Here is a 17085-nt window from a genome sequence, read left to right on the forward strand (position 1 = left end):
CATACCCGTGGGTTGTTTGACCAAGGATCCCAGAGAACATATATCACTAAAAAGTTGGCAGATGAACTACAATTAAGGCCTGTAGCCCAGATGTCATTCAACATCTCAGGGTTTGTAACAGATGCAGGACCTCAAGTCTACCAGGTGGTACAACCATCAGTACGCTTAGGCAGGTACGTCTGTCGAGTACAAGCCATTGTGGTGGACAAAATACCAGTAGACCTACAAGTTCAAGTTCTGAGAGCAACAGCCAAATTCCTGAGAAATAGAGGAATAAAATTGGCAGATAATATTAAGTCTGATCACCTTACCGACTTCGGTCTCCTTGTAGGGACAGACTATTGCCATCGATTCATTGGTAGCCCTACTAAATATCAGGGTATAACCATGTTAAACTCTGCAGGAGGTAAATTACTCTCAGGTCCAGTATCAAGCCCGAGGAGACCTATGCCTGCAGATAAACAATACCAGTAGAAATCTAAATTTGTCAGCTGATTATATTTCTCCAGTAGCATTATACTAAGGAGATTACAGCTGACTATACCAACAGAGGTTGATGTTAGTATCATCATTTAAAGCTGAAGATGAGTTCATGAGGCCTCAGTGGCAAATCAGTGAACAGTAGCCTAAAACAGCTACAAGTCACTGCGACCAATGTCACTGATCCCACTGCAGTCCCAGAACCATACTTTACTTTAATGATGAGCTATTCAATCTTCTGAATCAATTAACTAAATTAAACCCCAATAAATCTGATGACTGATTTGATACGTTTATTATTTAATCAAGATGTATTCCATGGGCCTCAGTGTTTATATATCAGTGACCAGTTACCTGAAGAAACTTCAAGTTATATCTAATGTCACTGATCTCACTGCAGTCCCTGAATCATACTTGACTGTAGTACTTGATCACATCCAGTCTTCTGGGTTAAATAATATGTAATAAGGCTTGAATATTAGCCTTTCAAGAGTTGACAGGGAAATGAAATCGCATTAGACTTCTAACCCCTACAACTCTAGTACGGGACATCCGTCCTGTACGAACAGACGCACAAATGTGTGATTACTAACTACTAACATCAAATTAATCTAATAATTCGAAGGAGGAGTATCGGTGTTCGTCTGTTCTAAAGAGGACTTCGACCCGTGAGCAGCCCCCTGGGGAATTATGTCGGAAAATCCGACACCATTTAATATCATACAGATAATAGCTGTATTACCAACAAGTTACCCATAGAAAACGTAACTTGTAGTGGAATTACCATCTAAAGAAAACGGGATATCATCACCACACACTATTATAATTCACCACCTATTATGGTGGGAATTATTCTTAAATACATTAGTCTTTGGACTTTACCATCATAAAAACATCTTATATAAATTAACTTAATTATCAATATTAAAGTAGAGTAAATGTGACCCTTCTATCACTTTCTGAAATCTGGACAAAGTAGGCCAGGCGTCAGAGTGAGGAAGGGGGGGAGCCATTGTTGTGTCACCTCCGAGACGTGTGGAGCAAATTCGGCTCCTATCATTCTGGACAATGTCGGCCAGTAACGTCAATAGTATGGAGTGTTAAACAGCCATTGTTTATAACGAGACCAGAGGCTCACACGGGAGCAAATTCGGCTCCTGTTAATTTTACTTGGACGTAGTGTTATGGAAACCAAAGGTACCATCTCCATTGTCAACACGATGTCTACAATTCAAGTTAAGTGTTCTTTCCGAAACCCGTTTATCATTCATTTATGGCCATTAATGTCAGGATATAGGGTGACCCGGTTAGATCACGTGGAAGCCTCATACTAAAGGTCAAGACGAGGATGCAAGATTTTGTGCACCAGTTACTGGGTGATGGAAGCTGCCTCAAAGAGGATAATTTGGTGTCTACACCCTAGTTATACCTGGTGGACTAACCTGCTGTACTATAAGATAAGGAACCTCATCAAAGTATGTAGTTAATTTTGTAGTTTGATTGGCTGCATATATATTAATTTAATAACCCCCCCCCTAATGTGTAGAGGATCGATTTGTGAGATTGAGATTATTGCAGAAATACAGTCCACTTAACATTATACAAATTGCTATCGAAGTATATAAATTAACGTAAATATAAATTCATATAAATTAAATAAATATAAATCTCACAGGTCGGTTCCCACAATGACTATAGGCGCACCCTTTCTCTCCTCTTCTAAACCTTCTTTCTCTTTATACACTACGACCACTAGGAAGCCTCGTGATGGTGCGAGTCACCAAACTCCTGTGGGTTGTAACCACACTGTCCTGAGAACACGGAACACAGTAGTTAAGTGATCCCTACTTAATTACGACTGTGACAACAAGTGGGCATCAGAACACGGTGCACAGTAGCTAGGTGATCCTCACTGATGACTGTGACGACCACTGGATTCAGAACATGGTGCACAGTATCTAAGTGATCCCCACTAGCCAACAACTGTGACGACCAGTGGCCTTAAAACACGGTACACAGTAGCCAAGTGATCCCCACTTACTGACAACTGTGACGACCAGTGGCCTCAGAACACGGTGCACAGTAGTTAAGTGATCCCCACTTACTGGCAACTGTGACGACCAGTGGCCTCAGAACACAGTAGTTAAGTGATCCCTACTTACTAACGACCACTGGCATCAGAACACGGTGCACAGTAGCTAAGTAATCACTAATTATTGACGACTACTGACCTTAGAACATGGTACACAGTAGCTAAATAATCCCCACTTACTGATTGTGTGATGACCGCTGGCCTCAGAATACGGTGCTCAGTAGATAAGTGATCCCCACTTACTAACAACTGTGACGGCCACTTGTCTCAGAACAAGGTGCACAGTAGATAAGTGATCCCCACTTACTGATGACCAGTGGCCCCAGAACACGGTACAAATCAAATTAAATGTTTATTCCGGTAAAGTACATACATACAAGGTGAGATACAAACATTGATGGGTTTATAGATAGAGCTAGTACATACAATGCCTAAAGCCACTATTACGCAAAGTGCTTCTGGCAGGGGGACGACTTTGCTACACAGTAGCTAAGTGATCCCCACTTACTAACAACTGTGACGGCCACTTGTCTCAGAACAAGGTGCACAGTAGCTAAGTGATCCCCACTTAATGACGACTACTGGGCTCAGATAGTGGTACACAGTAGCCTTTTACACATAGGGATGACGGTGATCTCAGTTAAAAGTAGCAAAGCAATCAACAACTACTCATGAGTAACAATCAAATCCATTCTGTAAACATTATAATTATTATGGATTATCCTCAAAATTTGTATTATTTTAATTTGTATTGCAAATGTGCATGAAAGTTTATTATAATTTTTTTTCTATATCTTTTAACTTTTATTTTAAATTTTTATATAAAATTCTATTTTGATTTTAAAGTATACTAAAAAAAAATTAAACTTTATATTATTTTATAAAAAAATTTACAGTAAATAAAAAACTTAGTTTTTTAGGATATTGTAATTAGGAAGATATTAATGCTTTTTTATTTGCTTGTTCTGCCTCACTCAGAAGGTAGGCAGTAGTGTTGGTTTTCAAAATATCTTTTAAGGGTGACTATAATATTCTCAATATAATGTGATATATAATTCTCACTTTCGAGAGAAGTGCGATGCTGGAAGATGACCATTTGTTGATGGGTCATGACTATAGGCGCACCCTTTCTCTCCTCTTCTAAACCTTCTTTCTCTTTATACACGACGACCACTAGGAAGCCTCGTGATGGTGCGAGTCACCAAACTCCTGTGGGTTGTAACCACACTGGTCTTAGAACACGGTACACAGTAGCTAAGTGATCCCTACTTACTGACGAATGTGACTATCAGTGGCCCAGAACAAGGTGCACAGTAGCTAAGTGATCCCTACTTATTTTTGACTTTGTGACGACCATTTGCCTCAGAACACGCTGCACAGTAGCTAACTGATCCCTACTTACTGACTCTGTGATGGCCACTGGTCTCAGAACACGGTGTATAGTAGCCAAGTGATCCCCGCTTAATGACGACTACTGGGCTCAGAAAATGGTATGCAGCAGTTAACTACTCATAACGGTAAATGTGATCTCAGGTCAGAGTAGCCAAGCTATCACACTTACTGATAAGTGAGAATCCAGTCCTGCCTTTAAATTCTATAATTATTAAGTATATGTTACAAAATTTTTGGATTTTATTTTGTTAATGTAAGACTGACGCGCAAGTTTATACATATATAAATTACAAGGAAAAATTATTTATTTTACTATTTTTTATACAAAACTGTCAAGTAATTTGTGGCGATTTTAAAATTGTTCTAAAACTTTTACAATGTCATATGATTAATTTAATTTCATTATGATTACTTTTCGTCTTTAAGACTTGACTGTAATTAAGATGATGTAAATGCAATTTATTTGCTTGTTCTCCAAAATGCCAAAGGTAGATTGTAGAGTGGGTTTTCTATTCATCGCTAAAGGGTTACTATAATATTCAGAATATATTGTATTCATTCATTGTTTCATTGCTGGAAGATGACCATTTTTTAATGGGTCATGACTATAAGCACACCCTTTCTCTCCTCTTCTAAACCTTCTTTCTCTTTATACACGACGACCACTAGGAAGCCTCGTGATGGTGCGAGTCACCAAACTCTTGTGGGTTGCAACCACACTGGACTCAGAACATGGTACAACGTAGCTAATGTTAGGACCCCAGGTAGCCTGAAGAACGAATCTAACTGTCTTAGAGTTATTCCGCCTACTGGACCTGATTGAGAAGTTAGAGGAAGTGTAGATATATGAATGTATTCTAAATACATGACAAATGTCAGTGAATAGTTTAAAAGCATGCACAGAGGATGAACATGTAAATAAGTGACATGACATGAGATGTCGACACTCTGTTGACATGAAGTGAGACTCGCGGGACATCTTGACCATACTTGAGCAACAGAAGTTGTGAAGGAATGTCGCGTTCTGTTGAGCTCCTGGTAGAGGAGGACCGCCTAGTTGTGTGCTCCTTGAAGAGGAGGGAATCAGGCAGGCGTTTATGTGGGAAGACTTAATGTACTCAAGTCAGGAGCAGAAGAGCTGTGAGATAGTCTAAAAGAGACCTGGTTGGATGTCATAGGAGGACAACATCTTGGAGCAGCAGCTAATTGAGCGCCCTCCAGATACAAATTCTGCGGTTTGTGTGGGAGAACTGCAACGTTTGAGAGGGAGAACTGCAACGTTTGTGAGGGAGAACTGCAACGTTTGTGAGGGAGAACTGCAACGTTTGTGAGGGAGAACTGCAACGTTTGTGAGGGAGAACTGCAACGTTTGTGAGGGAGAACTACAACGTTCGTGTGGAGAACTGCAACGTTTGTGTGGGAGAACTGCAACGTTTGTGTGGGAGAACTGCAACGTTTGTGAGGGAGAACTGCGACGTTTGTGTGGGAGAACTGCAACGTTTGTGAGGGAGAACTGCAACGTTTGTGAGGGAGAACTGCAACGTTTGTGAGGGAGAACTGCAACGTTTGTAAGGGAGAACTGCAACGTTTGTGAGGGAGAACTGCAACGTTTGTGAGGGAGAACTACAACGTTCGTGTGGAGAACTGCAACGTTTGTGTGGGAGAACTGCAACGTTTGTGTGGGAGAACTGCAACGTTTGTGAGGGAGAACTGCAACGTTTGTGTGGGAGAACTGCAACGTTTGTGAGGGAGAACTGCAACGTTTGTGAGGGAGAACTGCAACGTTCGTGTGGGAGAACTGCAACGTTTGTGAGTGAGAACTGCAACGTTTGTGAGGGAGAACAACAACGTTTGTGTGGGAGAACTGCAACGTTTGTGAGGGAGAACAACAACGTTTGTGTGGGAGAACTGCAACGTTTGTGTGTGAGAACTACAACGTTTGTGTGGGAGAACTACAATGTTTGTGTGGGAGAACTACAACGTTTGTGAGGGAGAACTGCAACGTTTGTGAGGGAGAACAACAACGTTTGTGTGGGAGAACAACAACGTTTGTGTGGGAGAACAACAACGTTTGTGTGGGAAAACTGCAACGTTTGTGTGGGAAAACTGCAACGTTTGTGAGGGAGAACTGCAACGTTTGTGAGGGAGAACTGCAACGTTTGTGAGGGAGAACAACAACGTTTGTGTGGGAGAACCACAACGTTTGTATGGGAGAACCACAACGTTTGTGAGGGAGAACCACAACGTTTGTGTGGGAAAGCTGCAACGTTCGTGTCGGAGAACCACAACGTTTGTGAGGGAGAACCACAACGTTTGTGAGGGAGAACCACAACGTTTGTGAGGGAGAACCACAACGTTTGTGTGGGAGAACCACAACGTTTGTGTCGGAGAACCACAACGTTTGTGTCGGAGAACCACAACGTTTGTGTCGGAGAACCACAACGTTTGTGTCGGAGAACCACAACGTTTGTGTGGGAGAACCACAACGTTTGTGTGGGAGAACCACAACGTTTGTGTGGGAGAACCACAACGTTTGTATGGGAAAGCTACAATGTTTGTGTGGTGGAAGTTAGTGAGAGAACTTCGTGCCAGAGGAGTACAAGCTATACTGTAAGGTGAAGTAGGACTTCCAGTGAGAAGTGGAACTTCATGGACCTAATGAATCTTAGAGTTGTGTGGGGAGCTACACGACGTTGGTGTGAAGCGTTTGGCGAGAGCTTCACTGGCATTTAAGGAGGACTACACTGATTGGTGGTGCTGCAGGAGTGCCTTACATATTCTGAGGACCCAGATGATGATTGTAGTGGGGACCTCGAGTAATGGAATAGAGGACCATATGGACCTCGATATCTAAGTGAGTGCTTGATTGTGTTTTGGTGTGAAAGGCGCAGTGCAAGGTGAGAGATTGATGCTTCTGTAGAGTAGGAAATATATGAATAATTTATGTGTCATGTATTGCAGCCTAAAGCAGTGAAGGAAGCAGAAGGTTGTGGACTGAAGTAAGAGCAGCAGCCTGGTGCAGTTATAGGTTGGAGACATAAGGTGACATTAGTGTGTTATCAGTTGGTAGTAGCCTAAGAGGTGATTGTAATGTTTTATAACCATTTCCTTTATGTGTATTGTGTATGTTTAAATGTATTAACTATTATGTTTGTTAGCTGGCTTTTGCTCTTGTACTGGTGAGGCTTCCTGGCTAGAGAGAGAGAGAGAGAAAGACTCGGATATAACATGGGTGATAGTGGACTATAACTGAGGGGGATTGAGAGATCATCCCACAGTAAGGAGAGTGCGGGGAGTCACGGCGGCACAAGAGGGGGTGTGTACACATGACAACTAGGCAGTGTGAGCCGTAACCCTGAACAAAGGTGACGCTGAACCCCTCTCCCAGAACCAGACGCTCACCAGGGTGATCTCCTAAATAATTGCAAGCACTCCAGTGTTTATTGCTGGTCGACCGACGGTAGCAAGAGTGTGGCTCCCGAGGTCGACTGTTCATTCTGTTAAGGAGTGGTTGTGGACCTCTGTTCAATGCACAGTAGCCAAGTGATCCGTACTTACGACTGTGACGATCAGTGACATCAGAACACGGTACACAGTAACTAAGTGATCCCCACTTACTGATGGCTGTGACGAACACTGGCCTGAGAACACGGCGCACAGTAGCTAAAAATCCACACTTATTGATGACTGTGAGAAGATCATCGGCTTCGGAACACGGTGCACAGTAGCTAAGTGATCTCTACTTACTGATGACTGTGACGACCAGTGACCTCTGAACACGGTGCACAGTAGCTACGAGATCCCCACTTAATAACGACTACTGGGCTCAGAACGTCTTACACAGTAGCTAATTACACATACCGACTACTGTGATCTTAGTTCAGAGTAGCCAAGATATCATCAATTACATACGAGTGAGAAATAATTTACGTATTTAACTATTATAATCACTGGGTATTATATTATGACCAAATTTTGAGTATAAGAATTTGTAAATATAGATGTGAAAGTTTATATATAAATGTTCAAAAATTTTATCATTTTATTTCCTTAATTTATATACAAAACTAAAATAGAAAATTTATTGATTTTAAAAATTTTTGCAAAAGGTTCCACAAATTCAAATAAGACTTTTTATTTATTTATATGTTATTATTTTAACAAAGAATCGATTGTAATTAGGATGATATAAATGCTATTTATTTGATTGCATTCAGTTAGTCAGGAGACGAACAGCAGTGTTTTTTTATATTTAAAGTGTAATAAAATAGTCATAATATATTGTGATCATTCATTGTTTCGGGAGAAGTGCGATGTTGGAAGATGACCATTTGTTGATGGGTCATGACTATAGGCGCACCCTTTCTCTCCTCTTCTAAACCTTCTTTCTCTTTATACACGACGACCACTAGGAAGCCTCGTGATGGTGCGAGTCACCAAACTCTTGTGGGTTGCAACCATACTGGTCTCAGAACACGGTACACAGTAGCTAAGTGATCCTCACTGATGACTGTGACGACCACTGGCCTCAAAACACGGTGCACAGTAGCTAAGTGATCCCCACTAACCAACAACTGTGACGACCAGTGGCCTCAGAACACGGTGCACCGTAGCTAAGTGATCCCCACTTACTGACGACAACTGGGCTCATAAAGTGGTACAAAGTAGCTAATTATACATAACAACGACGGTGATCTCAGTTCAGAGCAGCCAAGCAATCAACAGCTGCTGATGAGTAATAATCAATTCCTGTATTTAAACTTTATCATTATTTTTAAGTATTATCTTTAAAAAAATTTTGAACTCTATTATTATTTCTATATTTACAAGCAAGTTTATTATATAATGTTTTTTATTTTTTCTGATAAATTTATAAAAAAAAAATTATAAAAAAGTAACGGATGTTTATTTTTTAAATTGAAATTGTTTCAAGACCTTTAAATTATTTTATATAAATAACTTAATTTTTTTTAAAACAATATTTTTTTTAGTAGATATTGTAATTAAAAAGATATTAATGCTATTTATTTGCTTGTCCTCTCTAACTCAGAAGGTAGGCAGTAGTGTTGGTTTTTATATATCTTTTGAGGATGACTATAATATTCTCAAAATAGTGCGTTTATTCATTGTTACGAGAGAAGTGTCATGTTGGAAAATGACCATTTGTTGAGAGTCACGGTACACAGTAGCTGGGTGATCCTTACTTACTGATGACTGTGTGATGACCAGAGGCCTCAATACACGGTGCACAGTGGCTAAGTGATCCCCCACTTACTAACGACTCTGACAACCACTGGCATCAGAACACGGTACAAATCAAATTAAATGATTATTCAGGTAAAGTACATACATACAAGGTGAGATACAACCATTGATGGATTTATAGATAGAGCTAGTACATACAATGCCTAAAGCCACAATTACGCAAAGCGTTTCGGGCAGGGGGGCGGGGGGACAACTTAGGTACACAGTAGTTAAGTGATCCCCACTTACAACTGTGACGACCACTGGCCTCAGAACAAGGTGCACAGTAGCTAAGTGATCCCCACTTACAACTGTGTGACGACTAGTGGCGTAGTGAGGCACTCTGGTGTAGTGGGGCACTCTGGTGTAGTGAGGCACTCTGGTGTGGTTAAGCACTCTGGTGTAGTGAGACACTCTGGTGTGGTTAAGCACTCTGGTGTAGTGACACACTCTGGTGTAGTGATTCACTCTGGTGTAGTGAGACACTCTGGTGTAGTGAGAAACTCTGGTGTAGTGTGGCACTCTGGTGTAGTGAGACACTCTGGTGTAGTGAGACACTCTGGTGTAGAGAGGCACTCTGGTGAAGAGAGGCACTCTGGTGTAGTGAGACACTCTGGTGTAGAGAGGCACTCTAGTGAAGAGAGGCACTCTGTGGTGTAGAGAGGCACTCTAGTGAAGAGAGGCACTCTGGAGTAGTGAGACACTCTGGTGAAGAGAGGCAGTGTGGTGTTCAAAGGCACTCTGGTGTAGTGAGACACTCTGGTGTAGTGAGACACTCTGGTGTAGTGAGACACTCTGGTGTAGAGAGGCACTCTGGTGTAGTGAGACACTCTTACTGACATACTCTTACTTTTTTACTCCCAACTTACTAACAACTGTGACGACCACTGGCCTGAGAACACGGTGCACAGAAGCAAGTTGATCCCCACTTAATTAATGACGACTACTGGGCTCAGAACGTGGTACACAGTAGCTAATTACACATACCGACTACTGTGATCTCAGTAGTAGTAGATCTCAGTACCGTTCAGAGTAGCCAAGCTATCACCAATTACTTACGACTGAGAATGAATATACGTAGATAACTAATAAAATTGTTAGGTATTATGCTCTAAATTTTATGATGAGGTTAGATTTCGTAAGGATATAATCAAAGTTTACATATGAAACTTCTTTATTTTCTTTTTTATTTTTTTTCAAAAATTTTTACACAAAACTGTTAAAGAAAATTAAGAATTTTTAAAGTTTCTTTAAGAACTTACCACATGTTTATATATAACTTTTATTTCTATAAAAAATTATATTTTTGGTAGGAAATGATTGTAATCAAGATGATATAAATACTATTTATTTAATTGCTCACCCTCAATGTGGCAAATAACTATCTGCGGGCTCACCATAGCCCGTGCTACTTGGAACTTTGCTCCAGGTAGCGAATCTTTAACAACAACAACCTCAGTGTGGAAATAGACAGTAGTGTTTTTTTAATATCTTAAATTAAAGGCTAACTAAAATATTCATAATACATTGTGATCATACATTGTTTCATGAGAAGTGCGATACTGGAAGATGACCATTTGTTGATGGGTCATGACTATAGGCGCACCCTTTCTCTCCTCTTCTAAACCTTTTTTCTCTTTATACACGACGACCACTAGGAAGCCTCGTGATGGTGCGAGTCACCAAACTCCTGTGGGTTGCAACCACACTGGTCTCAGAACACGGTACACAGTAGCTAAGTTATCCGTACTTACTGACAACTGTGACGATCACTGGCCTCAAAACACGGTACATAGTATCAATGTAATAATTACATACTGATGACTGTGTGACGACAACTGGTGCAGTGGAACACCCTGGTGTAGTGAGGCACTCTGGGTGTTGTCAGGCACTCTGGTGTGGTGAGACACTCTGGTAGAGTGAGGCACTCTAGTGTAGTGATTCAATCCGGTGTAATGAAGCATTCTGGTGTAGTGAGACACTCTGGTGTGGTGAAGCACTTTGGTGAAGTGAAGCACTCTGGTGCAGTGAGGCACTCTGGTGCAATGAGGCACGCTTACTGACACACTTACTTTTTACTCCCAACTGTGACGACCAGTGGCCTCAGAACACGGTGCACAGTAGCTAAGTGATCCCCTATTAATGACGACTACTGGACTCAGAACGTGGTACCTAATTACAGTAGGTAATTACACATACCGACTACTGTGATCTCAGTTCAGTAGCTAAGCGATCACCAGTTACTTATGAGGGAGAATGAAGTCACGTATTTAACTGTTATAATTATTAGATATTTTACTCAAAATGTTTGTACTGATATGACCCGCTGAAAGCATAAGATGTTCTTGTTGTTAAAGATTAGCTACCTGACACAAAAAGTTCCAGGTAACACGGTGTATGGTAAACCCGTAGTGCCTTAAACATAAGTTGTTGTTAAAGATTGACCACCTGTAATAAGATGTTCCAAGTAAAACGGGCTATGGTGAGCCTGTAGATAGTTATAAACATAAATAATGAAGGTTACTTATAAGTTTTTAAAATTTTCTTATAATTTTTTTACAATAATTTTTATACAAAACTGACATTGAAACTTTAAATACTTTAAAGTTTCTTTAAGAATTTTACACAAATTTATATAACACTTTTTATTTGTATATGAATTAATATTTTGTAAAAAAAATTGATTGCAATTAAGATGATATAAATGCTATTTATTTGATTGCCTATCTTTACTCAGGAGGTACACAGTAGTGTTTTTTATATCTTTAACGGGTGACAAAAATATTTAATAACATATTGTGATCATTCATTGTTTCGAGAGAAGTGCGATGGTGGAAGATGACCATTTGTTGATGGGTCATGACTATAGGCGCACCCTTTCTCTCCTCTTCTAAACCTTCTTTCTCTTTATACACGACGACCACTAGGAAGCCTCGTGATGGTGCGAGTCACCAAACTCCTGTGGGTTGCTACCATATTGGTCTCAGAACACGGTACACAGTAGCTAAGTGATCCCTACTTACTGACAACTATGATGACCACCGCCTTCAGAAGTGTGCACAGTAGCTAAGTGATCCCTACTTAAGACTGCGTGACGACTAGTGGTGCAGCGAGGCACTCTGGCGCAGCAGCGAGGCACTCTGGCGCAGCAGCGAGGCACTCTGGCGCAGCAGCGAGGCACTCTGGCGCAGCAGCGAGGCACTCTGGCGCAGCAGCGAGGCACTCTGGTGCAGCAGCGAGGCACTCTGGTGCAGCAGCGAGACACTCTGGCGCAGCAGCGAGGCACTCTGGTGCAGCAGCGAGGCACTCTGGTGCAGCAGCGAGGCACTCTGGTGCAGCAGCGAGGCACTCTGGTGTAGTAAGGCACTCTGGTGTAGTGAGACACTCTCGGAGGAAAGCCTCTCTGCTCACTTCGCTTCATGTTCACGGCAGATATGTTAATTTCACACCTTATTTCCTTTCCGCGTCTCATCGTCTCAAGGGCCCGCTCGCTGGGCTCAGTAGGTCTCATGCCAATTTTTAATTAACTTGCGTAAGCCTGTCTGAGAAGTCAGTGTTGACACATGTGGTTCCTGCTGACTCTCTGGTCTCATCCTGCACCTCGCTGTAGACTCCACATGTGGCCTACACCTGCCTCAGAGACTATACATGTGACTTACACCTGCCTCAGAGACTCCACCTGTGGCCTACACCTGTCCCAGAGACTCCACATGTGACCTACACCTGCCTCAAAGTTTCCATATGTGGCCTACACCTGCCTCAGAGACTCCACATGTGACCTACACCTGCCCCAGAGACTACACATGTGGCCATACACCTTCCCTAGAGACTCCACATGTGACCTACACCTGCCTCAGAGACTCCACATGTGGCCTACACCTGCCCCAGAGACTACACATGTGGCCATACACCTTCCCTAGAGACTCCACATGTGACCTACACCTGCCTCAGAGACTCCACATGTGGCCTACACCTGCCCCAGAGACTACACATGTGGCCATACACCTTCCCTAGAGACTCCACATGTGACCTACACCTGCCTCAGAGACTCCACATGTGGCCTACACCTGCCCCAGAGACTACACATGTGACCTACACCTCCCCCAGAGACTACACATGTGGCCATACACCTTCCCTAGAGACTCCACATGTGACCTACACCTGCCTCAGAGACTACACATGTGACCTACACCTCCCCCAGAGACTACACATGTGGCCATACACCTTCCCTAGAGACTCCACATGTGACCTACACCTGCCTCAGAGACTCCACATGTGGCCTACACCTGCCCCAGAGACTACACATGTGACCTACACCTCCCCCAGAGACTACACATGTAGCCGTACACCTTCCCTAGAGACTACACATGTGACCTACACCTGCCTCAGAGACTCCACATGTGGCCTACACCTCCCCCAGAGACTACACATGTGGCCATACACCTCCCCCAGAGACTACACATGTGGCCATACACCTTCCCTAGAGACTACACATGTGACCTACACCTGCCCCAGAGACTTCACATGTGGCCTACACCTCCCCCAGAGACTACACATGTGGCCATACACCTTCCCTAGAGACTCCACATGTGACCTACACCTCCCCCAGAGACTACACATGTAGCCATACACCTGCCTCAGAGACTCCACATGTGACCTACACCTCCCCCAGAGACTACACATGTGACCTACACCTCCCCCAGAGACTACACATGTGGCCATACGCCTTCCCTAGAGACTACACATGTGGCCTACACCTCCCCCAGAGACTCCACATGTGACCTACACCTCCCCCAGAGACTACACATGTAGCCATACACCTCCCCCAGAGACTCCACATGTGACCTACACCTCCCCCAGAGACTACACATGTGACCTACACCTCCCCCAGAGACTACACATGTGACTTACACCTCCCCCAGAGACCACACATGTGACCTACACCTGCCCCAGAGACTACACATGTGACCTACACCTCCCCCAGAGACTACACATGTGGCCATACACCTTCCCTAGAGACTCCACATGTGACCTACACCTGCCTCAGAGACTCCACATGTGACCTACACCTGCCTCAGAGACTCCACATGTGGCCTACACCTGCCCCAGAGACTCCACATGTGGCCTACACCTGCCCCAGAGACTACACATGTGACCTACACCTCCCCCAGAGACTACACATGTGGCCATACACCTTCCCTAGAGACTCCACATGTGACCTACACCTGCCTCAGAGACTCCACATGTGACCTACACCTGCCTCAGAGACTCCACATGTGGCCTACACCTGCCCCAGAGACTCCACATGTGGCCTGCACCTGCCCCAGAGACTACACATGTGACCATACACCTTCCCTAGAGACTCCACATGTGACCTACACCTGCCTCAGAGACTCCACATGTGACCTACACCTGCCTCAGAGACTCCACATGTGGCCTACACCTGCTCCAGAGACTCCACATGTGGCCTACACCTGCCTCAGAGACTCCACATGTGGCCTACACCTGCCCCAGAGACTCCACATGTGGCCTGCACCTTCCCCAGAGACTACACATGTGACCTACACCTCCCCCAGAGACTACACATGTGGCCATACACCTTCCCTAGAGACTCCACTATTTCCTGGTTTGGGCAACATGTGAGAGGATGATGTTCTTCTTTGTGGTGTATAACAATACCCAGATGTTCTACTCTGTGGTGTAGACCACGTGGTGAGAATTTAAGCATTACAGAACTGTGTTTGGTAAGGCGGTAACAACGGTGCCTCTGACGAGCCGCGGCGCCAAACACCAGAGAATATATTCACTGTCCCAATAATTCAAGAACCCGGAAAAAAGTGGATTGGTGAGCGGGGGAAATATTTTTTGTAACAATAACCTGTAACAAAAAATGTATTGAGAGGAGAGCGTTGAAAGCTGGGTAAAAAGGAGAGGAAAAAGTATGAAATATGAAGAGGAACGTAATGAATAGAAGCGGAATGAGGACAGGAAAATAGAGAAATAAAGCAGGAAGAGAGAGAGAGAGTGTTACGGCCCTCTCGGGTCGCAACTGGGTTCTTACTCTGTGTTACGGCCCTCTCGGGACGCAACGGGGTTCTTACTCTGATGTTGTTAGAGGAAGATATATATCCGTTCCCAAGCCAGTAGTGGCTATCAAGGGATGTGATCCGTGACACAAGTAACTTAAAGGGAGTAGGGAAAGAAAGTTAAGAACTTATTATAATTACCATCACCAAATAAATATATAAAAAGAATACGCAGGGGAAGGGGTATTAACACTATACAAGGGGATTATTCACAATATAGTCTTCTGCTGAAGACTCTGGATCCAGAAGCTAGGTGCTGAGTCCTCGGTGCTTTCTTCGTGGCCTCACAACGTGTCCTCTGAGAATGCTGAGCCTACCCTGGCCACAGGTCAGCCAAAACACAGGTCCACTGGGGGCACCGCCGTGGAGGCCGTCAACCACAAATCCAGCCGGTCTGCTGGCAGGTTCTGGACCCGCAACGCTGGTCAGGCCACTCCACGAACGATATTAGGGTAAACACCATAGACAGGAGTCTCGTGTGATATCACAAATCACCCTCCTGTCCTCAATACCCCAGTGGATGATCGTCTCCAACAGTCGGTCCCGGGTAATCCTTTTACCACCACTTCACTGGCAGACTAACACACCACAGTGTTCTTCCGGGGGGACGACGTCACTACAGCTGCAGCAAAGTTCAAGGTATGGAGACTGGCTGCCTCGGGTAGACTGACTCCACTTCCATCACAGCAGTCCCAGGTCGGCTCTGTAAGCAGACACGTCATCAATAACTGGGACACTAAAACACCTCACTTACGGGCTCGGGCACAAACATCTGACGTATCCAGTCCATAGATGGCGCTGTCGTCGGAGCACCACCTCACCAGAGGTCAGTGGCGGCTGTGTTGAGCGCTGAACCAGACTGGAAACTGGCCCTCGTAGCTAGTACACGGCATCCTCACCAGGTGTCGTCGTCGTTTGGCGGGGGTTTTCGGGAGCTGACCCACAGATGGCGTGGTCGTTACTACTCCGTGCTCGGACGCTGGATCCGGGTTCGTAACACTCTGATGTTGTTAGAGGAAGGGTATCCGGCCCCAAGCCAGTAGTGGCTTTCAAGGGATGTGATTCACAATGCAAGTAAGTCAAAAGGGGAAGGGAAATAAAGTCAAAACTTAATATAATATAATAACCGCCGCCAATAAATAATATATAAAAGGTTACACAGGGGGAGGGGTATTAACACTACACAGGGGTATTATTTACACTGTCGTCTTCGTCTGAAGACCCTGGATCTTCTCGGTGCCAAGTTCTCCGTGCTCTCGTGGCCTCACGACGAATCCTTCGAAAAGCTGAGTCTACCCCGGCCACAGGCCAGCCAAAACACAGTTCCACTGGGGGCACCGCCGTGGAGGCCGTCAACCACAAGTCCAGCAGACTGCTGGCAGGTTCCGGATCAGCAACGCTGGTCAGGCCACTCCACGAGCGATACTAGGGTAGCGCCCTAGTCAGGAGCCTCGTGTGATACCACAGATCACTCTCCTGTCCACAATACCCCAGTGGTTAAGCGTCTCCACCAGTCAGTCCCGGGTACGACAATCCTATAACTGCCACTTCACTGGCAGGGTAACACCATAGTGTTCATCCGGGAGGCGACTCACAGCTGTTGCAGCAAAGCACTTGGTGTCGAGATGGCTGCCTTGGGTAGACTGACTCAACTTCCCTTACAGCAGTCCCAGGTCGACTCTGTAAGCAGACACGTCATCAATAACAGGGATACACTAAAGCACCTCACTTACAGACTCAGTCACAAACGCCCGACGTATCCACTCCATAGATGGCGTTGTCGTCTGAGCA

The sequence above is a fragment of the Procambarus clarkii genome, chromosome 3, assembly GCF_040958095.1.
Source record: "Procambarus clarkii isolate CNS0578487 chromosome 3, FALCON_Pclarkii_2.0, whole genome shotgun sequence".
In the NCBI taxonomy this organism is placed as follows: Eukaryota; Metazoa; Arthropoda; class Malacostraca; order Decapoda; family Cambaridae; genus Procambarus; species Procambarus clarkii.